The 24,510-nt window shown below is 39.4% G+C and overlaps 1 protein-coding gene across 2 annotated transcripts in view; it reads left to right on the plus strand.

Annotated features, from left to right (window-relative positions):
• Window positions 1-24,137, plus strand: part of ZNF519 (zinc finger protein 519) — a 60,297-nt gene extending 36,160 nt beyond the window's left edge. The window contains exons 4-8 of one of the 2 annotated variants that reach the window (XR_008673407.2): window positions 4,245-4,370; window positions 9,951-10,150; window positions 15,087-15,165; window positions 17,054-17,152; window positions 17,826-24,137. The gene's annotated coding sequence lies outside the window, so the exon portion shown is untranslated. The remainder of the gene's footprint in view (window positions 1-4,244; window positions 4,371-9,950; window positions 10,151-15,086; window positions 15,166-17,053; window positions 17,153-17,825) is intronic. The other variant, XR_008673406.2, reaches the window with a different exon arrangement.
• Window positions 24,138-24,510: the final 373 nt, after the last annotated feature.

Raw genomic sequence — 24,510 nt, forward strand, 5'->3', positions numbered from 1 at the left:
ATCTTACAGACGTAATTCAAAATAGCTATTTTAAGGAAACTCAGTAAACTTCAAAAAACACAGATCACTAATTCAGAAGTTTATCAGAGTAAGTTGAAAGATTGAAATAATGTTTTTAAGATGTAAATAATACTGGAGCCAGGAAACAAAATGAACAAAATAAAAATGCATCTGGGGACATCAACAACAGAATTGATCAAACAAAAAAAAATCAGTGAGCTCAAAGACAGGCTATTTGAAAATATAGCAAAACAAGATAAGGGCACAAAAACAAAAAAAACTATAGGCCAATCTCTCTGCGAGCATAAATTTTAAAAAATTCTCACAAAATACTAGAAAACCAAATCCAATGGCACATTAACAAGATTATTGACCATGCTCAAATAGAATTTATGCCAGCGATGCAAGGATGCTTTACATATGCAAGTTGATAAACATAATACATCACATCAGCAGAATGAAGGACACAAACTTTATGATCATCTCAATAGATGTAGAAAAAGCAGTCTGTAAAATTCAACATTTCTTTATGATTAAAAACTCAACAAATTAGGTGTAGAAGAAAAACACCTTAACATAATAAAGGCCGTATGTAACACTCAATGCTAATGTTATACTGAAAAGGAAAAAGCCGAAGTTTTATAAAAGATCTGGAACAAGGCAGGGATACCGATGTTTACCACTTTTATGCAATATAATACTAGAAGTCCTAGACAGCATTTAGAAAGAGACATAATGTTTTTAGAGGTTAGTGTGGGCAACACTGTTGTTTGCCTGTTACTAGTTCAACACTCAACATCTCTGAAGGAAAGTGTTGAGAAGGACAGGCCCCAAGCATACAGAGCTCCACTCAGCTGTTTCCTTTCTACCACATAAATATGTATGGGGGCCAAAGACCACTTGATATTTGAGGACTTCCTGTAGCATGAAAGATGGAGAAGAAACACACGCATTAAAGCAAGAAACCAAAGGAAAAGAAAATAAATGCAGAAATCATAGGAAAACTTCAAGGAAATGTCTCGTAATATCTTTAAAATAAGTAGGAGAGACAAAGAATTGTTAGCTGAAAGCTATCTCGTTAACATATTTTAAGTTCAGACTGATGGTTTCTTCATACATAGTGAATCATAACCTAATTGGATGTGTAAACAGATTGTAACCTACTCCTGTAACAGGTAGCCAAGTCTCAGCCAATCACTGCAGCCAAGTTTTGGCCAGTCACAGTCAGACAATTGTTAAAGCCATGTTCAGATAAGGCAGATGTCAAGCTGTAACCAATTCAGCTGTTTCTGTTCCTCACTGTAATTTTCTGTATGCTACTTCCGTTTCTCTGTCCATGAATGTTATTCAGCCACCTGGAAGCCCTGGAGCCACTCTGAACATACTCTGGTTCTGGTGGAGCCAGATGTGTGAATTGTTCTTTGCTCAATTAAACTTTTAATTTGTTTAAAGTTTTTCTTTTAATAGTAGCCATTAAGAATATGTATGTATTTCTAAATATGTGTGTATATATGTATTGTTATATGTGTATGTAGATGCATATGAGTATACGTGTATGTACATGTATTAACTGTCAAAGATAAAGGCACTGGTTAAGTAGTAAGGGCAGATTTTAATCAACAATATACTATTCTGGTAGGAAAGAGAGTCCCTCATGAACTAAACTCAACTTTAATTTGAACAGAGATGACTGGATGTTTTAAAGGAGAAAGCAGCAGGATGGAGGGGGATGAGTGGGATCTCAGTAGACTCAGGAAAGTAGAAACTTTGAAAGGGTTGGTCAGTGTAAGTGAGATTAAGCAGCGGTGTCTCTAGCTGGCCATGTGGATGGACTCTGCCCTTTCGCACAGACTGGGAAATAGAGGCTCTGTAGTTCCTGATGATTACATTTCAAAGGAATGCCTGTCACGTTCTTGAGAAAGACACTCCTGATGTATAGGAAATATACATCTCAAAGTGATAGAGGAAGGATTCACCATTGTGTAGCTCTTTCTGGTAATCTCTAAGAAAGGAAGATGGGCTTATTGTCAGGTGTTTCCAAAACAGTGAATTGTTTGGCAGTCTTGAGTTTTCTCAGGCAGGCACTTTTATCCTAGGGATGCAGCCTTGTGCTGATAGAAACCATGTAAGTGTTTGTTTAAATCTTTAAATGTAGGAAGAGAGGTGGACACAATTATTTCTGCTGAGTCTGTAAATTTTATAGGCTAAGATTGAGGCCTAGTTGACAAGAGGGCTTAGGGGAGCCTGGCTAGAACTCGGTCGAGGAGAGAATCTTCCTCAGGATGTACATATATATGCATGGTGTGTGGACACACATACATACATGTAAATACTGGAGGCTGATTTATGGGGATTCTGTGCAACTGAAGTCCCAGTTCATGGAGAGAGACTTGGGTAGGTCACTGTCGAGGCTTTCTGTGATATTGTTGAGACTAGGAAGCCTAAGGAAGGCTCTGGCCACCAACAAGACCATTGAATTTGCCCCATGGAATCTTCTCAGGCCTTGCACGTCATCTCTGTTGTGGTAACTTCACTCCCCAATGACCTGTCACATTTATAACTACAGCTGTGATTGCTCCTCTAAGTCCTACACTTATATCCTCCTGATTACTTGATATTTCGACTTCATTATCAGGCTCTCTGTCTAAAGTCTTCTCCCAAACAAGCTCATTCCAATTTCCCATCCACATGCACTTCTTTGCCATCCCTTCGTGTTCCAATGAAGGACACCCCCATCACACAGATGTCCATGTAGGCCTGACCCCTTATCCTGGTCCTGACTCCCCTCTTCTTTGCACCCATAGACATCAGCAAGTCTCAGGGTCTTTGCCTCCAGCACAGGTCCTGGACTTCACCCCATCTCTCCATCATTACCTCCACTGCCCCCTAGGTCAATCCATCACCTTCCTCAACTTCGATTCACTGGTACAGCCTCCCAGCTGGTCTCTCTGCTTTACCAGTTTCCATACACAGCAGCTCCTGACCTTTTAAATTGAAATGAAATTCTTATCATGGTGAGAGCTCCCTCCATCATCTGACCCTTGGTGGCCTTCACTAAACTTCCTCTGGCCATCGTTCACTGAATTCAAGCCACTCTGACCTCAGGCTGGTTCTCACACCCACCACATTCATACCCACTTCTGGGCTATTGTCATTTCTGTCCCCTCACCTGCAAAGCTTTACCCCAGGTGTCCTCACTGCTCAGGTGTGTGATCCTCAATATTTTTTACTGACCTCTTCTACCAATATTGCCCCCATCCTCCCATGTGTCACTGCCTCCCCTCCCCTCTTCATTCTTCTCCGTAAAACTTAACCACCTTCTGATGCTCTGTGTCCATTTATGCCTTTATTTAATAATATTGTTTGGTATCTGCCTTTTCTTCCTAAAATGTCATCAAGAGGACAAGGACTTTCGAGTCTTCATTGCTCTGTCTTCAACCTGAGCACTTCTGATGATGCTGTCTCTGTCACTGATCTCATGTTACTCCTGTACCCCCACTCCCTGTGCTCAAAAGTCACTTGCTGCTTCTCTTCCACCATAAGACCCAGTTTGTCTTCATCGCCTAATAATGGTGTATCCTTGGTGACTAAAGATACTCATTGTGGAAACCCTGGCTTAATTTTGTGAGAGAAAATTCCCTTACAACTTTTCTCAGCTTTCCACTGAGAAGTGTTCTGGTGATTTTGACAGGAAATGGGGGGCAGTGATGTGGAATTCCCCAATCCAAGAGGATTTCTTTAAAAAGTCTTTTCCTACAGTGCACTTGTAGTAGAAGAAAACCATCTCTGTGTAATTTAACAATTTTTTATAAAAAAAATTTATCCATTATTAGAATATAGCAATTAAATAATATAAAGTTCAAACATGCCTTCCCACTTTATCCCCAAATAAATATATTAAACATTTTGTTATTTTTCAATGAATACATACTAAGTCCAAAAAATAATGCTTTAACTTATAACTGTTAGAAATATAACTCTAGAAAAAATATTGCTATTGAGTACTAAAAGTCTTTATTAACAAACTGCATATATTTTCAAAGTATAATACAATAATTGGAGAATAAAATGTAAATTATTTACTTATATAGTTAACATTTTCAGAGCTTTATCTTGAGAAATGTACTTTGATGATGTTTCAATTTGAGGAAGAGATTAGTGTCTCAAGTATAGCATTTCTTTCACTGCCAATGAGAGAGAATCAAACTTTCTGAGAAACTTTCACATTTCTTGCTGTGTTCCAGGATCTCCAGTCTTCTTTAAATTTGGAGAAATTGCCCATGAAGGAGCCTACTGCTGTGTCCAGCATGTGACGGGGGAGGAACTCCAGCCCAGGAAGGGGCTCCCCTGGACCCTCAGATGGAGTCGAAGTGAGTGAATGCACCTGGCAGCTTGGGAGGCCTGAGTGGAGGGGAGGGGCAGCACTCTTTAAGACCCAGGCCCACTCCTGGGGAAGGGACCAGCAGGGCTTGCTTGGCTCCTGGCCTCCTGGGAGGTTTGGAAAGATTGCTTGTGATGGGGTGATCCCTATGAGCTCTTCTAGGATACTCTAGCATTTTTAGCCTCTCGTCTGTCACCTCTTCTTGTTTAGAACATTTGTATTTCTCCGTCTTCATTTCTTGAACCAAGAAAACTGATTCTTCCATCAATCTTGAGATGGTGGTCTTTGCCCTTCTGTAAGCCTCGGCAAGGGTGGCTATACTGAAACACTCTCTAGCCTGGCATTTCTAAAAATGACTCCGTCTCTGAACACTCTGAACACAAGTGCTGTTTGTCAGTGAGTTGGTATTTATCCTCAATCTGTGTAGCCAGTGATTCCGCAGGCTGCTTTTCATGCCTTATGTAAAGTCAGTTTCTAACAGATTGAACAGGTCTCAATAAAAATAAGAGACCAACCCATGAGCCAGTGAGCGGTGGACACACCAGTGTCTACCCCTGGAGGCTATGGAAGGTGAGTCGTGGACCGAGCATCTCCACAGTCACCTCGTCCAGCTTCCCAAGGGGTCAGCCCAGGCCTCAGCTCTACAGAGGATCGCAGTCCCTCCATTGCACCGCAGCCATCACAGGGCTCTGCCCGGTAACTGTGGATCCTACTGGAACAACAAACACCAAAGAACATCCCAACATTCCACCTGAAACCCAGCCATCAACTGGCAGCCTGAATTGGTCAGTTTTACCGTCAGAGAAGATTTACAAATAAAATAGGCCTATCTCCATTACTGTTTAATGATTATTTTTTTCCTTTAAAAAATTTTGTGTCAATATAAAATTAAAATATAGTAAAATGTGCACATGTTACAGAGTTTTAAACTTCATATTCCCTGTAGTATACAACAGCCTTATCAATATATGGATCATGTCTATTGATGCAGAAAATACCTCCTTGTAACTTGTTAACCAATATCCACTCACCCCACCATATGCAGCCCCTGTTTTGATTTCTGTTAACATACATTATTTTATTTTCTCAACTCCATAAAAGTTAAATAAATCACAGTGTACAGTTTGATGTCTACCTCTTTTACTCAAGAAATGCCCATTTAGCCCACAGTTCTAGACTCAGTGTGTGTCCAGAAATCCTAGACAGGCCATGGAAAAAATCAGATGAATGAGTTCTTTCATTAGCCTCAGACTAAACATCCAGATCAAAGAGTCCTACAGTTCATAAGATTCTTTTCATTATAATGCAATAAAGAATTTGTTTTCTTCGCATATTTATCCTTTAATTTGGTGACTCATACAAGTTAGTCTAGTTTCATTTATCTTATAGGAAATACTCAAAAAATATTAGGTTCCCATCAAATTCTCTGAATAAAATGACTTTCATTTACTTGCTATATAGTTCTTAAGCTACATATATTACCTAGTCATTTTAGACCAAAACTTTATTAATTCATTTTCATACTTATATTCATCACGGATGGAATAAGTTTTAGTTCTGTAAGTTTTGCTTCTTTCATATTCGTAAAAATTAAAACTTTTATTTGAAAAGTGAGTTCTAGGAATGTAGGTAATTTTTAAAAAATAAAGTTTTTTTCAGTCAGACATGAGTTTAAAAAAAATTCGAAAAACATATCTTACATATAGAATATACCTAATATTCCTAAAAATATCAAACTATTTTCGAAAGACCTCCTTGTCCCAGTTTTAGTTTTGCAAATTTCAAATTAATGATGTCAATACTTAAGTATGTGCTGTAGCAGTTAAGAAATTTCAAATAAGAAGACAGTGACAAGGCTGCAATCACATTTAAAATAAAGAAATTAAAGTAATTATGGTGATTTCACTGTTTCAATTCCTTGGATATAAGATTATCATTTCTCAGAATTAAGCAGTTATAAGTATATTTGTCTCCATTAATTTTTACTCCATATATTATTCATTTAAGACAACTTTTATCTTTTCTTTGATAAGGGATGGATATGCCAGAACTCATTTTTAACTAGAATGAAATTTAAGGAATTTTGAACCTTATGTAGTCCTGATCTCTGTGCTTGGGTTTTAATTTTTTCTCAACCTATATCATATGCACTTAGCCATGAACAATAAAATATGAACAAATCACATTTTCTTGTTGCTAAGCTACAAAGAATATGATGGTAAAGTGAAATCTCTTTAGCAAGAAAACCAGACTTTCCCCTTGTTGTGTTATTGATCAGGGGAACTGACTGTGGTGCAGGACTGCTTGGGTTTCGCAGTCAAGGCAGCTTTTTATATGTGATGAAGCTACTCCGAGTTTTTCTATTTCTTTACTTTGGAACAAGACTTTCTCTTCTGATTTTCCTGAAAAAAGATTCAAATGTCTTGATACTATAAACATGCTAGAGGCAAACAAGCGTCCTAAGCTGTACTTTCCTTTCCATTTGCTAAAACGGGATAATTGTCACATAGGTGTTAAGTAATAGCAGCCACCCATTACCCAAATGTTCCTGAAGTTTCTCTATCCTCCTGGAGTCCATAGGTTTCAATATCTCTGTAAATAGCACTGACATCTAATTGGTGATGATCTTGCTTTCTCTGAGTGTGCCAGCTCTCTCTACATAGTTCCATTCCTTGTTTTCCAGATAGAATTTTGCCACAAGGTGGGGCATGTTGTCCAGTGTACTCACATCCGTAATCTGTTCACACAATGCATGGTCAATCTCACCTCCCAGATCCTTTTTGTCCATTTTTACTTTAATGTACAAAATATAATGATGGTGATGACAATGATGGTATTGTTGACCTATATGATAATGACAAACCAAGCTATGCTCTTTTTATGTTTTCAAATGTAAGCACATCAGTAAGTGATGTACATAAATGATACAATTTAAACATCCAACACAAGGACGCACACATTTTTTACGATCATGTTGCAAATGAGAAAACAAATGACCCATCCCTTTCTTCTCCTTTAATCATGGCAACATCAGTAGCTCCTAAGAGTTTTATTTGAGGAAGTTCTGCCTGTGTTATCTGGCTGATATTGAAGACTTGGGATTTTGTCACCCAAGTCCCATAAACAGTGGGTTACAGTTCAGGTAAGAATGGAATGAAGCATGGTTTTTAGAGTGTACACTGATAGGAGCTCACTTTTATAAAATTTTCACATTCACCAAAATATATTTTCTAATAAAAATAATATATCAACACAAAAGTAGCTATGCAGCTGTGCCTTTTATTTCTTTTTCTTACCTGATTGGTCTGGCTAGGACTTTCAATACTACATTGAATAAAAATGGTAAGCATAAGCATCCTTATCTTGTGTCAGATCTTAGAGAGAAAACATCCAGCTTGTCCCATTCAGTATGATGGTTCTGTTATATATGGCCTTTATTATATTGAGGTATATTTCTTCTATACCCAATCCGTTGACAGTTTTTATCTAATGAGATGAGCATATGGTTTTTGTCCTTCATTCCATTAATCTGATGTATCACCTTTATTGATTTGCATATGTTGAACCATCTTTATATTTCTGGGATGAATTCTACTTGATCTTGGTGAATAATCTTCATGATGTGCTATGGGATTTAGTTTGCTAGTATTTTGTGAGGATTTTTGCATCTATATTCATCAGGGAAATAGTCCTGTAATTTTGTTGTTGTTGTTGTTACGTCCTTGTCTGATTTGATATCTTTTCAAAAAGCCTGTCTTTGAGCTCATTGATTCTTTTTTCTGTTTGATTGATTGATTCTGCTGGTATTTTTTATTTGGTTCATTACATTTTTCAACTGTGGTCACTGCTGCTTTTTTAGCATTAGAGGGCGCTCTAAGCCTGGGTTTGCCACATATCCAAAGTTGCTTTGTCGTTCCGGCCTGGAAGGACTAGAGCGGGGCTTACAGAGTGTATTTCATCCCACTGGGTTTTCACGTTTCTGCCTGGGGCCGGAACAGCTCCAGGGGTTCTGTTTACGGTCCCCAGGTTGGGGTCAAGCACTGCAGGGCTGTGCCCAGGGCTGGATCTCTGTAGTGGGCTCAGCACTGGGCTGCAAGGCCACATGTGCCTGCTTTCCTTTGCTTCCCTGAAGCAGTCTCCATGCTGTGCTGCTTGTAGTGGGGCATGGATGAGACAGGGAGTCCTGTGGCCACCACAGCTGCTATGATGCTACATCATGCCCAAAGCCACTGAGGCCAGCGCAGCGCAGGGGTATCCTCAAGTTCCACGGCTACAGCTTTCTGGCCCCTGAGATTTATTCATGGCTCTAGGCTGCTGCAGAGAGTCAGTGGTGATGTGGGCTGGGACATGAGACTGTTCCACCAGGGCTGCTGGTCTCCACCTGGCACTGTGACAAGTCCAGTGGCTCTGTCCACAGGGACCAGCCTTGGTCAGGGGCCACTGAGTCTTGCCCAGTGTTGGGTTTCACGATGGTGTGCCAGCACTGCATTGCCAGGCAAAGCCCTGTGCTTAGTTTCTTTCCTTTACTTCCCTCCAGTGGGTGGAGTCACTCTTTGCACTGTGCTGCCCAGGGTTTAGGGAGGGATGGTGAGGGCAGTCCCTTGGCCACCAAGACTCATGCTTAGCTGGGTCGGGCCAAAGCCCATGGAAACTGGGGCCAGCACAACCCTGGAGTGTGTCCCAGGCCCATGCTGGTACGCCCTGACTGCTGCTGAGGTTTGCTCGTGGCCTGATGCCACTATCGAAGGCCAGAGGTGGTGCAGGTCAGAACATGAGACTGTCCTATTGGGGCTGCAGTTTTCCACCAAGTGCTGGGGTGATTCCAGAGACTTTGTCCATGAGTTCTGGCCTGGGGTCAGTGGCTGTGGGGTTCTCCCTGGCCCTGTGTTTTACTGTGCTGGGCCCAACACTGGGATCCAAGTCAAAGTCCTTCAGTCACATCACTCACCTTCCCTCCTGTGGGTTGTGTTTCTGTGCTGCACTGCCTGGAGTTGGGGAAGCGCTGAGGTGAGCAGTGAGACTCTGTCCTTCCTACCTTCTTCAATGCCTCTTTTCTTATTGTGCTAAAAACAGGTGCTCTATTGGATTCCTTAGCATTTGTAAAGGTGCTTTTGTGCTTGGATAGTTGTTTAATTTCATGTTTTTGTTGGGGAGATGATCACTGGAGGGTCTTATTTTTCCATTTGCCTCACCCCTTCCTCTCTTAAAGATTTTTTCCAAAAATTTTTTTTCCAAAAAAATCACCCTTCTGATTTTCCTAGAAGTGATTCTTCTGTCTCCATATTTTAAGGGCTTTCAATATTAAATATTTGGGCTCAAATATATTTACACTTTGGAACATAAATCTGTCTCGGGCAAGGGAACAATTAGCGTTTCATTGCAGAATAAGGATATTTAACCACACCTGTGAGAGTCCTTTATAATAAAGTTTATCATGTATTCAGAGTGTGTGCATCTCTGTGGATGTATTTGAAAGGCGTATGCCAAGTCAGCCCAGGGAATTTTACTAGACCTCAAAAAGACCTTGAGCTTTTCATAAACTTAGCTGTTTCTTTTTTTTATCCCCCAGTGGAAAAGCGAGATTGTCTTTGACCATTGGCTATGGACATTGTCAGGGATGGTGCAGCCCGAATGAGAATGTCTGCGGTATTTCCCGAAATAAGTATCCCTCAAGGATGATACTGTGGACCTCACTCAGGAAGAATGTGTCCTTCAGAGAAAGCTGCACAGAGATGTGATGCTGGAGAAGCAGTCATCTGGTTACTTTGGGTGAGTCTTTCAACGTTCATTTATTTTATACAAAGTTTTCCAGAATACTTTCTCTATATTCCACCTCCCTATATGCCCTCCTTGATTTATATACTTTCATAGTCCTATTTACATGTTTATAAAGTAAGTGTATTTCACTTACTCACTGACTGTGCAATGAGGAGGAGCACCAGGCCTTGGGAGGGGAGCCTGGTGAAGGAGGCTAACTGCAGTTTGGGGGCTAAGGCTCGGGAATGGGAGGGAGACTGGGAAGCTCAGGACCAGGAGAAGGGAAAAGCTCTGCCCACCCTCCCCTGGTGATCCTGTGCAGGGACTGTGGGCTCTGTAACTTGAAGTGGGGGGTCAGTCCCGCCACATCCCCATGGCTGGCACTTAATATGTGGCTTCATTCAGCTGGAGGGTGTTCTGAGGACAGGAATAGAACTAGCTCACGTTTCTCATGTAGGAGTTTCTTTTCCCTGAGTCCCTCCTTTTCCAGTGGACAGCTTAGGACCACCTCTTCCACATGTTGAATTCCCCCTCTTGCCAGGTTTGTGCCCCAGGAAGTAGTGTGTTGATTTGAAGCCCTAAAAAAAATATTTTCCACACTCAAAAGTGACTTATCCAGACCGATTTTACCTAAGAAACAAGCCTGAAGGAGGAGAGAGAAGAAAGAAGAATCAGAACTAGCACTTTCCCAGGTGAAAGTCACACTGTGGTTGATTGTTCTGTCTTCTCCCTGCAGTGCTGTGTTCAGGACTTGCTAATCTCTGACTCTGCAATGTCCTGCCGCACACATTTGCTGGTACTCACTGAGGGCCTTGCCTCAGTCCCCTCCCATCTCCATGTCACTGTGACCCAGTGAAATGGGCCTGTGAAGAGGCCATTTGGGGGGTCATCCTGGGCAGGACTATACCCAAGACCGGGTTGGGGACAGGGAGCGGGTCCTGTGGGGTTAGAGGGATTGGGCAGCAGGGATTGTTTAGGGGACACATCGGATGCATTGTCTGCTCCCAGTGGATGAGGATTAAAGAAACTGCACAAATAAGTAGTGTATTTATGTGTAGGTGGAAAATCCTGGACAAAGATTAATAAGGGGAAACTTGCTCTACCTGACTTCATTATGAATTTGAAGCTCAACCAACTGAATCAGTGTGATTCTGGCCCAAAAGTAGTATTGATTTGGCTTTGAACTCCTGGCCTCAAGTAATCCACCGCCTCATGCTCCCAAAGTGCTGGGGTTACAAGTGTGAGCCACTGCACCTGGCCCTGTAGTGTTGATTTGGACTAGAATGGAATAAATTATTCAAAAATTGATATCATCAAGAAATAAAGGTTGGATTTCATGCAGATGATAAAGGGTGGTTTCATTTCATAATTGCTTTTCAAAAAGTTGAATCAACCTAAGCATTTAACACTAGGAAGTTGTTTAAATCATTGACAGAATATCCATCCCATGGAAACCTTGTTCATGGAGTGACTCATGTAGCCATTGGGTTAGGTCTTTTTGTTGTTTGTTTGTTCATTTGTTTTTTTGTTTTGTTTTTGAGACAGAGTCTTGCTCTGTTGCCCAGGCTGGAATGCAGTGGCACAATCTTGGCTCACTGCAACCTCTGCCTCCCAGGTTCAAGCAATTCTCGTGCCTCAGCCTCCCCGGTACCTGGGAATACTGGTGCACATCACCATGCCCGGCTGATTTTTGTATTTTTAGTAGACATGGCGTTTTGCCTTGTTGGCCAGGCTGGTCTTAAACACCTGGCCTCATGTGATCCACCTGCCTCAGCCTCTCAAAGTTCTGGGATTATATGCGTGAGCCACTGCACCTGACCAGGTCTTTTTTAAAAAACACAAAATTTTGTATGTATGCAATTCAGCTGAGACACTGGGGCAGAGAACTGTCTTAACCATCAAGAGATCAAAGCCAGGGCAGGCACAGTGGCTCCCAGCACCTTGGCAGGCTGAGACAGGAGGACCACTTGAGGCCAGGAGTTCATAGTCCTGGGCAACATAGTGTGACCCTGTCTCTACAGAATTTTTAAAAATTAGCCAGGCTTGGTGGTATGTGCCTATAGTCCCAGCTACTTGAGTAGCTGATATAGGAGGATGGCTTGAGCCCAGGAGGTTGAGGCTGGAGGTTGAGGTGGTTGAAGCTTCAGTGAGCTAATTATTGTGCCTCTGCACTCCAGCCTGAGTGATGGAGAGAAAAAAAAAAAAAAGAGGTCAAAGCCAAATTCTGGTACTATCAATTTTTATTAAATATTATTTTATTTTACTTTAAACATCACCATATATATATTCGTTTTGTGGTAAAACTCCTAATAATGACACAGTTTGAGACTTGAGATAAAGGAGCAAAGCAGTCTTTCTTATCATGTCTGCCACTGCCTCAACCAGGAACCACTGTTGTCAGTTCTGTGGCAAGAGTCAGGGAAACTCTCATAAAAATCCATTTACACATAATTATGTGAGTTGAAAAAATAGTTTGGTGATTCTATTGTTATGTAGTATTCTTTTTTAAAACTACATATCTTGAATCTGTTTTCATGTTAGCAAATACTGAAATACTTGCTTTCTTAGATCTGTTTGCAAACATTTCATGCTTAATAAGAATTTATATTATGCTGTTCAGCATGCTTATTATTATTTTATTCTGAGATATAATGCTATGATTATTTCTGATTTTTAATCTTTTGATTTAACTAATAAACTAAAGCGGTGTTCTAATTATGAACCATTGCTCTAATGGAATAAAACATTTAACTTATATTAGTGGCTTTAATAAAAATTTCTTAAGCAGTGAAAACATGGCCAAATAGCTAAATTTAAATGGACTAAATTTTATTTATATTTTTGTATGTATATCTTTGATGTGGACTAAAGTTACAGTGTTTTATATACTTTATTTTTATTTTCATAGTTTTTAAATAGCCTGACTAAATAATATAATATAAACAGTCTTGTTATTTCTTGCAAGATTTACATCTCAAAGAAACTGTATCTGGCATAAAATTTTAAGAACATTTACCCTTAATGTGAATTAAATCTTGTTAGGCTTCAGAAAAACACGTTGGAGACCTTTTAATTTAAATATTTATAAGGATTAATTCGATTTTCTCTTTATTTTCAATATACTTTATTTCTTAGAGAAGTTTAAGGTTCACAGCAAAATCTAGCAGTGTTACAGTCTTCTTGTGTACAGCATCCCTCTCTGAAAGTTGTCAGAATTAAAATGGAGTCCCTAATTTAAGAAAACCATAACACATAAAGCTGGGGAAGGCCGTAAAGAAAGGGTTCTCATGCTATATGCCTGATAACAAAAAGTTTCATGAGAGACTGCAGAACATCACAGCCTTGCACAAAAGCCATCACAACCTTACACAAAAAATATTTCTGCAAGGACATCTGCCCAGCAACTGCCTGTCCAGCTTTTGACTAGCATTGCCTTTATTATTGATCTTTGGAGCCAAGGATAATTATTTCAAAACAATTAGGTAATCCTCATTTTTTTCTTTAAAAAGCTATGTCTTCTTTTACCTTCCTAAATGCGCACATAGTTTATAATGCCCATATGTTCCCATTGCAATACTTTATTTCCCCATTTTTTTTAATTTATAGAGAACATCTCACTGTTTCTTATTTAGGTTGACACCCCCATGCATGCATAGTGTCCCCCATTAACAACAACCCCCACAAGAGTGACATGTTTCTTACAATTGATGAGTCTATATTGACACATTATCACCCAAAGTCAATAGTTCGCATTACAGTTGACTTTTTTTTTTTTTTTTTTTTTTTTTTTGAGACGGAGTCTGGCTCTGTCGCCCAGGCTGGAGTGCAGTGGCGCAATCTCAGCTCACTGCAAGCTCCGCCTCCCGGGTTCACGCCATTCTCCTGCCTCAGCCTCCCGAGTAGCTGGGACTACAGGCGCCCGCCACTACGCCCGGTTAATTTTTTGTATTTTTAGTAGAGACGGGGTTTCACCATGTTAGCCAGGATGGTCTCGATCTCCTGACCTCGTGATCCGCCCGCCTCGGCCTCCCAAAGTGCTGGGATTACAGGCGTGAGCCACCGCGCCCGGCCTACAGTTGACTTTTGAAGTGGTACATTCTGTTAGTTTGGACAAATATATAATGACATGTATCTACTATTATAGAGTTAAACAAAATAGTTTCAGTGCCCTAAAAAGACTCCGTGCTCTATTTATTCCTTATTCCCCACAAACTCCACTAATTGTTTCACTGTCTCTATAGTTTTACTGTTTCCAGAATATCAAATTGTTGGTCATATACTATATAGCCTTTCAGACTGGCTTCTTTCACTTAGTAATAAACACTTAAGTTTCATCCATGTATTTTCAGGCTCGATAGCATATATCATTTTCACACTGAATAATATTTTATTTCTGGATGTACTATCGTTTATCCATTTATCTACTGAACAGCATCTTGACTGCTTCCAAGCTTTGGCAGTTATGAATAAAGCTGCTGTAAAGGTCCATGTGAAGATTTGTGTGGACCTAAGTTTTCAGCATCTTTGGTTAAATACCAAGGACTCTAATTACTGAATCAAATAGAGCATGTTTAATTTTGTAAGAAATTGCCAGCCGGGCACGGTGGCTTATGCCTATAATCCCAGCACTTTGGGAGGCCAAGGCAGGCACATCATGAGGTCAAGATCGAGACCATCCTGGCCAACATGGTGAAACCCCCGTCTCTACTAAAAATACAAAAATTAGCTGGGCATGGTGGTGCGTGCCTGTAGTCCCAGCTACTCAGGAGGCTGAGGCAAGAGAATTGCTTGAACCCAGGAGGTGGAGGTTGCAGTGAGCCAGGATCGCGCCACTGCACTCCAGCCTGGTGACGGAGCGAGACTCTGTCTCAAAAAAAAAAAAAAAAAAAAAAAAAAAAACTGACAAATTGTCATCCAAACTGGCTGTACCATTTTGCATTCCCACCAGCATGAATGAGAGATCCTTTTGCTTCACATCTTTGCCAGCATTTGGGTGTTGTCAGTGTTCTAGATTTTGGCCATTATAGGTAAGTGTGTACTGATATATTGTTCTTATTTGTTTTTCCCTGGTGAACTATGATGTGGAGCATCATTTTGTCTGCCTCTTTGTCATCTGTATGTCTTCTTTGGTGAGGTGTTTGCTAAAGTCTTTGGCTTATTTATTATTTTTTTAGTTATTTTCTAATTTTTGAGTTTTAAGAGCTACTTGATACATGTTTTGTAAATATTTTCCTCCAGTCTATGTCTTTTCTTTTCCATTTCTTGATATTGTCTTTCAGAGAGTAGAAATGTTTAATTTTGGTAAATTATATGGTTATCAGTTATTTCTTTTAGGAATTAAATCATTGATGCTATATCTAAAAAGCCATTGCTAAACTCAGGGTCATCTATAATTCCTGTGTGCTATCTTCTAGGAATTTTAGAGTTTTGTGTTTTACATTTAGACTTGTAATCTATTTTGTGTTCATTCTGGTGAAGATGTTAAGGTCTGTGATTCATATTTTAATATGTATATGTCCAGTTCTTCTAGCACCATCTGTTGAAGAGGCTATCTTAGCTACATTTTATTACCTTAACCTCTGAAGTCAAAGATCTGTCGACTATATTTATGTTGGCCTATTTCTAGGCTCTCTGTTTTTCCCATTGATTTGTCTATTATTTCATCAATACCACACTGTCTTCATAACGGTAGCTTTATTGTAAGTCTTGAAACTAAGTAGTATCTCTGTCCTCCAATTTTATTCTTTTCCTACAATATTGTGTTGGCAATTCTAGGTCTTTTGCCTTTTCATATAAGCTTTAGAGTCAGTTTTAATATCCACAAAATAAGTTCCTGGAATTTTTATTGGAATTACTCTGAATATGTAGATAAATTTGATGAAAACTGCCATCTAGACAATATTGTCTTCCTATCTATGAGCATGGTGTATCTCTTCATTTGTTTAGTTCTTCTGTTCTTTCCAACTGATAAGAATATTTATTGGACTACAGGTCTCCCTCCTGTGCTGAGGAGTGGACAATGATGAATGCCATATTCTGTAGACAAGTCACCTCTGTGGGCCACATGTCTGATCACAAACAGGAGGGCCATAGAAAGATACAAACACCAAAGGAAAATTGTGAAATTCAAGAATTGGCAACTGTGTCGGAGGCAACTCCTTTTGTTATTCCAGGGTGCCTGTCACTTCCACCAAAATCTGCCAGCTTATGTCAAGGATACTGGTGCTTTGCTGTTTGGCTCTGCCTCTTAATTGGCTTTGGGTTTTGTACATCTTGAAGTTAGCCAGATAGTGCTTCTTCATCTTTACCTTGAAGGAAAACTTTTTACACATAAAAAGTTTCAGTCACATAGAACATCTATTAGCTTTTATTTTAGTACTTCTTCTGAAAAAAACCATCTTTGTTTCTCATAATCAAGGATTTTTTTTATTAATTTGATTAATTCTATTGATGGATTTCCAAATGCTGAATCTTACTTGCATTCTTGGCATAAAGGCCAGTTGATAATAATATAATGTTTAATGTTCTAACACAATGGTTTCTAATATTTAAAACTTTCACAATTATATTCATATGTTCAATACATCTGAAATACTCTATTTGACTTAACCCAGGCAAAGCTGTCATATCACCCTTATGTAGTCTTCCTAAAAATTATTCTTTAAAACTCTTGAATAATTTAGTTAGCATTTGTTTATTAGTAAAATTTATCTCTGGATCATATGAACATGGTACATTTTTGTGTGAAAGGGACTATTTGATAAATGTCTATTTTTTCTGTAAATATTGTGCAGTTTGGAATCTCTACAGGAGTAAATTGATAAAATATGTATTCTTAGAATATATATAATGTACATGTACATGTTAATTTGCATTGAATTATACAGCTTCTTCCCTATTAATTTTTTGTATCAGTACATGACTTCAGGCTCCTATGTGCAGAAGTCCTCAACCCCCAGGCTGCAGACCAGTACCTGTCCATGGCCTGTTAGGAAACTGGCCGCACAGCAGGAGGTGAGTGGTTGGAGAGCGAGCATTGCCGCCTGGGCTCTGCCTCCTTTCAGATCAGCAGCGGCATTAGATTCTCATAGAAGCAGCGAACCCTATTGTGAACTGCGCATGTGAGGGATCTAGGTTGCACGCTCCTTATGAGACTGTAATGCCTGATCATCTGAGGTGGAACAGTTTTATCCCGAAACCATCTCCGCAACAACACCTGATCCTGTCCATGGAAAAATTGTCTTCCCATCCATGGAATGGGTCCCAGGTGCCAAAAAGGTTGGGAACGGCTGCCTATTTGCACCGTAACCTATTGATACATTCTTTACCAGTCTATTGTATGATCCCATTTCTTTATTCATAATTAAATAATAGTTTGGCTCAGGAATTTGGGGAATAACAGAAAATTAGATTTTCAGCAGGGAACACATCAAGGAAGCATAGAATCCAATAAGACACACTGCCTTGTGGTCAGTCCCTCATGTGCCAGATCTCAGCATTTCCTGCTCCGTCTACATGAGTCCTGTCCCTCCAGGGGTCCTGGAAAAGAAGAACCTCTCCAAAACACTCATATCTCTCTGGAGGCACTCACTAGAAAGTTGTAATTGTTTTTGGTAAACGGTAACTGGGAAAATGTTTTTCAAACTATCTTCAGCTCCCCAAGTGTGTACTGTCATTGTTGCTACAGGTGAAATGATTATTGCAGTTTTGAGGGGAGATGATGTCACAAGATCTCGAACCCATATCTCAGAACCGCCTGCCTCCTCCCACACACTCTGGCTGTCCTGAGCATCACTTCAAGCCCACCAGCCCTGCAGCAAAAAAAATCAAACGAGTAGTTCAGAAGGCATAGTCTGCAAGGGAAGGAAGTGTATTGGGAGGTACAGTAAGTACTCCTGTCTGGAGAAGGTCTTCTTTGGGGCTAGAAACTGAGCCAGTGCCAAAGCCATGCAAGAAGGAGGAAATAATCAGTGAGCCACGGGCTGAACTTGTGGAGAAGAAATGGAGGGCAAGGTCACAAACCAGTCCCTAACTGCTTCTAATTTAATGTAATCCTCACTGTTTGTCATTATTGCTTTTGATGGCCATGAAATCTGTTTTTTCCCAGTTCTCTAGTATAATTTGGAATTAATTTCCCAGCTGCTTTATTTTTTTTCTAGAAGAGTCGGGGACATTTTCAGGATTAGTAGAGGTGTTTCTACAACACCTTCATGCCTTCGATAATGTGTAAGAATTCACCAATTGAATTACCTTATTCTGTTCAGAAGTAGTAACTATAGAGTTTAACCACTCTGGACATATTATATACTTAATGGAGACCATAGCTGTGTGGTGACTGAAAACATGCATTGTCTACTCCTTATGGTGAGACTGCTTTCCTTCGTGAAGTCAGTAAAGAAGGGTAACTTTTCTGTAGATTTTTGTATTTTTAAAAAAGGTCAAGATCTTCGGCAGTTTTCTGAATTGAATTGTTTGTGATATTTGCTCTGTTTTTAAAATGTTCTAAGGCCATTACCAGGTTCAGTGCTTATCTTAGTACAATTTAAATTGATTCCGTGAATAATTTTTCCTGCCTCCAGTTTCCCTTTTACATAGTGGGCTCATGTTTTAATATGTTAAACAATTCTGACATTGAAATAATTTTATTTTATATTTTTGCATTCACAAATAGTAATTTTCTCCATATATTAATGGTAATGTAGTTTCTCCTCTGCAATATTTTATTGCCTACTCATGTTTTATGTCCCCTGGATTACAGCACTGTCATTCCACTGTGCCCTATTCCTTGGTTATGATGAAAAGACTCTTTTAATTCCAGTATGAAATCATTTCTGCATTCCATAAATTTCATTTGGCATCTGTGGAATTAAGGCATCTTCATTGTATTTGGATCTCTGAATCATAAGTGATATTTGCCTATACATTAAGCAATGATATTTAAATAAGAGATTACCACAATCATATTTTATAAATATACAACCATTTTTAAAAACCTGACAAAATCTACAAAAAAAGAAAATGAAATATATGTGGAGTTTTAGAAAAGACTGACTAGGTCCAAGGTTGAGGCACATAGTGGTTAAGCACATTGTCAGCTCCGGACTCTGCCTCTTACAAGGAAGGAGGGGATTTAGATGTTATTTAGCTGTTATTTAGCCTTTCTACCCCTAAGTTCCCCTCACCTGTAAAAAAATAATAATAATAAAGTGCTTACTTTGTAGAATCATTGTAAATGTTCTATGTAAAATATGAATATAGCACTCACAGTAAAGATGTGTGTGTGTGGTGTGTGGTGTGTAGTTCAGCAATAGAAAATGGAATTTAATAAGAAGGTTATGAGTTGAAAACAATGGTGTGTGGACAATATTGAATTTCAGTTGCCAAAATAAAATAGACCTCATGTTTCCATTCAGGATCCTCTAACTCTGAATATGAATAGAAGTATCAGTCACTGGAAAAGAACAAATGTCCTCTAGGGATGTGGCAATAGGAATAATCTTATCATAGACCATAATTGTATTCCTGATGAAAATATTTTTTCTTTAGCATTGTATTTCTCTTTATTTCACCAAATGCACATTAAGGTCTACAGATCTGATTCTCAAACACCTGGCTGTAGCCACCTCCTTTGTGATACTTTATAAAGGAGTCCCACAGAGAATGCCTGCTTTTGGGTTGAAACATTTTCTCAATAATAATTAGGTACAAACTTGTTTTCTATGTTCACAAAGTGGGCAGGGCTGTGTGCATTGGCACCACTTGCCTTTTGAATATCTTCCAGGCCATCACAGTCAGCCCCATGTACTCCTGCTGGGCAGACCTGAAACTACAAGCTCCCAAATAGAGTGGGTGCTCCAACATCCTGTGCTGGATTGTGATTTGCTGGTAACCGCATGTGACTGGCAAGTGGAATGGCGAAAACAACACAAAGAAGGATTTGGTTACTGTTCTGCAGTAGTTAATAACTGATATGGTTTGGCTATGTCCCCACTCAAACCTCATCTTGAATTCCTATCTGTTGTAGGAGGAACTTGGTGGGAGGTGATTGAATTATGGGGGCAGGTCTTTTCTGTATTGTTCTCGGGATAGTGAATGAGTCTCATGAGACCTGATGGTTTTAAAAACAGTAGTTTCCCTGTACAAGCTCTCTCTTTGCCTGCTCCCATCCATGTAAGACCTGACTTGCTCCTGCTTACCTTCCGCCATGATTGTGAGGCCTCCCCAGCCATGTGGAACTGAAAGTTTGTTAAACCTTTTTTTCTTCCCAGTCTTGGGTATGTCTTTATCAGCAATGTGAAAAAAAATGGACTAATACAGCAAAGTGGTATCAGTAGAGTGGGGTGCTGCTGAAAAGATACCCAAAAATGTGGAAGCGACTTTGGAACTGGGTAACAGGGAAAGGTTGGAATACTTGAGATGGCTCAAAAGAAGAAAGGAAAATGGGGGAAAGTTTGGAACTTCTAGGGACTTGTTGAATGGTTTTACCCAAAATGCTGATAGCAATGTGGACAATAAAGTCCAGGCTAAGGTGGTCTCAGATGGAGATGAGGAACTTGTTGGAAACTGGAGCAAAGGTGACTCTCGTTATGTTTTAGCAAAGAGACTGATGGTATTTTGCCCCTGCCCTAGAGATTTGTGGAACTTTGAACTTGAGAGAGATGATTTGGTATCTGGCAGAAGAAATTTCTAAGCAGCAAAGCATTCAAGAGGTGACTTGGGTGCTGTTAAAGGCATTCATTTTTTAAATCAATACCTCCTGAAGTCCTCCTGAGAGCGCCAGACACGCATTCGGGCCGCATGGGGCAGAAAAGGAGGGCTCCATCACTCCCTGCTGGCCATCAGGGTGCAGTGCAGGACACTCGGAGCTCAATACTTAGTTGTTTCCCAGTGCCCCCTGCTAGACCTCCTACTGAATCCTGAAATTCTCAATTTCTTGATCTGTCTGCTTCTTTGGCTGAACATGCGTCAAATCCACGGGAGCATCACAAAAGGATTCTTTCTCAGTCATGCCTGTGTAATAGGACCTTCTTCCAGTTTCTTTCAAAAATTGAAAAAAACATCTGAATGATGCAGTCTACCTCAGACTCTGCTGCAGAGCTTCATCCTGCAGGACACAGATGACTACAGGGCTGTTTGAGATGGAATCTTCCTTTCTAAATCTTCTAGGTTTGATCACAGTCACAAATGAGCAGAGCAGATGAAAGTGAAAAATCTTCTGGCTTGTCCCTATTTGGGGAGAGCTCTCCAGAACTATTTTCAAGAAATTAGTAACTATTCGAGGGAGTGAAATACAGCTGGTTTGCCTTCGAGAAAGGAAAGTGAAGTGTGCTTTTGTTTCCTCTCATTTAACAGTTGCAAAAGGCAAATTAGAAAATAGGAATACTCATGACACTTTCTTATAAATACTGCTAAACAAAATAATCTGCATTCATATTTTTGTACTGGTAAAATATCTGAAAGCAAAATCATGGGAAGATATTTAAGTATATTATACATCATGAATTTCAAAAACATTAGAGTGAAGATCATGATACAGGTTTCTTATATGAGTAACTGTATAGTTTATATTTTCCTTCACCTTTTGAAATACTCAGGAAATGTTTGTTGTACACAGAATTTGAATAAAAATTGTCCAGGCCAGGTGCAGTGGCTCACGCCTATAATCCCAGCACTTTGGGAGGCCAAGGCAGGCAGATCACCTGAGGTCAGAAGTTCAAGACCAGCCTGACCAATATGGTGAAACCTTGCCTCTACTAAAAATGCAAACATTAGCTGGGCATGATGGCAAGTGCCCGTAGTCCCAGCTACTTGAGAGGCTGAGATAGGAGAATTGCTTGAACCCAGGAGGCGGAGGTTGCAGTGAGCCGAGATTGTGCCACTGCACTCCAGCCTGGGCGACAGAGTGAGACTCCATCTCAAAATAAATAAATAAATAAATAAAAATAAAAATAAAAATTTCCATGCAAACTTTTCTTCAATATATTTTTGTTACAGTTAACGTAAAATTAGCAGTTGTAATAGACAAACCTGAATTTATCAGCAGTTTGATCATCATGTAATATTTATCATTGCTGGCATATACCACCTCAACACAGGCTTTCAAATGTCATGTGACTCTGCTTGTGGATTTTCCTCCAAATATGGATTTAGGGACCCCCATACCTTCTATTGGTGTATTTCTCATTGCTAACCTGTGTCTTCAAATCCGGCTATGGTGCTTGGGAAAATTTCATGCAGTTGTATGGCAAAAAATATTTGGGACTTCACAGAGGATGTTTTCACAGGTCAGGCCTGTACCAGGTAAATGTCGTTTCCACCCACTCAGCTAGGATGCTTGTATGGCCAGACCTCAGAACAAAAAGCCTGGGGAAGGGAGTCTTGAACTGTGAGACCAGCGGGAATACAAGATTGGTCTGGTGAATAAGACCACTGTTTTTCTTACACTATGTGAAAAAAATGCTGTTAATGTGAGCAACAGCCAGTTTTCCTGCTTTCATACATTTATGCAAGAAAATGTGACTTAAAATCTAATTCCACAGATTAAACCTAGAGAATATATTTGAGGGAAGAGGGCAAAAAGGTCAATCAATAAGGCTCACACTGTTGACCATCTGAAAGGGGATTCCCATTGAATCCCAAAAGCACAGAGTAGAGTTGAAATATTCCCTAGACAAGTGTTGTCAAAAAAAATATGAAAGTACATTACATATGTAGGAATATTTAGATATGAACTGACACTAGTGCCAACACTCAGAGGCCCTCACCACGAGAGGCCCTCAAGCATCCAGGATAGCCTACTGTTCTTCCCTCAGCATAACCATAATGTAACAAGCTAACCTTTTCACAAAGGGTGGCTATGATTATAAACCGAGTATCAGTAATGAGTTAACACAGGCAACGATAATATCCTGCTACTGTAACTTAAAAACGTGTTTTTATGTCCATCAAAATCAAGTAGTGATTGTGCATAAAATTTTGTAATATTTAAGGGTTAGGTATCCATCAAACATGTTACAGACCAGGCAGTTACTCCAGAAATACCTTTAAAAGGAGAGAATTATTGCAAACCACATAAGATATTTAGTCTGCATTAGGAAATGAAAATGCAACAAACATTCTGCAATGTGGAATGAACAAATATGATTCCTTAAAATGCATAAAACTCAGTAAGGACAGAAAACCACGCTGTTTCTCCACTGTACTGTAAACACAGTGGTCAACAAAACCACATTAACATTTTGCCATGCCTTTGTCAATAACTTTTCTTGGCAGCCTCAGATACAGCCTTCACTTGCAAGACAAGTTGAAAGGGTCTTGTAACATCTTTCTCTTTTGAAAACCAGTTTATCAAAATGAAAACCTTTTATTGTTGATTTCACCATAAAGTTAGTAGAATCTCAGAAAAGATACAGATAATGCATATGTGTCTGAGAAAGAGCTCCTGTAAAGCCCAACACCAAATACAGGTCATATCACAGAAGTATTGGTGTCCTGCATTTTTCTCTTGTAATTATACCTGCGTTTATTACTCTGGGGAGATTCTCAGGACCAGCATTGCTGCATTTTGCTTTTCTATATTTTAATTGTTAATAGATATTGTTTGGTTGCCAACCCCTAAATGTGGAACACTTTATAATCGTAATATGCAAGGTATGAGAACACAGTACTTCTTTCATCATCTGTGATGTATGATTATTCACCCTAATTTTCTTGAGTCTGAGCAGTTTAATGGAGGTATATTTTTATTAGTTCACTATTGTTTAAATTTCTTGTCTTTTCATGCTAAAAGGAAAGTTGATATTTATCTATATCTATGTCTGTATATGCATGTATATCTATAGAAGTAGATCCATTTGTTTGAACAACCCTCTGTAATTAATTGTGATGAATTATGCGTGTTTTAGAAAGTATTTTGTACACATATTTTTAATAAAAATTTTCCCCCCGAATATTTAACCAATATGACATTAAAAGAGTCAGGAATTTGTCTCTCACTTTATTTTCTTTTTGTGGATCACCAATTATTTTTGGATTATTCATTAAATAAAGAATCCTCTCACTGAGGTTAAATCTATAATTTTATATATATATATGTTTATTATACTTTAAGTTCTACGGTACATGTGCACAATGTGCAGGTTTGTTACATATGTATACATGTGCCATGTTGGTGTGCTGCACCCATTACCTTGTCATTTACATTAGGGGTATCTCCTAATGCTATCCCTCCCCCCTCCCCCCACCCCACAACAGGCCCCGGTGCTTGATGTCCCCCTTCCTGTGTCCAAGTGTTCTCTTTGTTCAATTCCCACCTATGAGTGAGAACATGCAGTGTTTGGTTTTTTTGTCCTTGTGATAGTTGGCGGAGAATG

Source organism: Gorilla gorilla, chromosome 17, assembly GCF_029281585.2.
Source record: "Gorilla gorilla gorilla isolate KB3781 chromosome 17, NHGRI_mGorGor1-v2.1_pri, whole genome shotgun sequence".
NCBI lineage: Eukaryota > Metazoa > Chordata > Mammalia > Primates > Hominidae > Gorilla > Gorilla gorilla.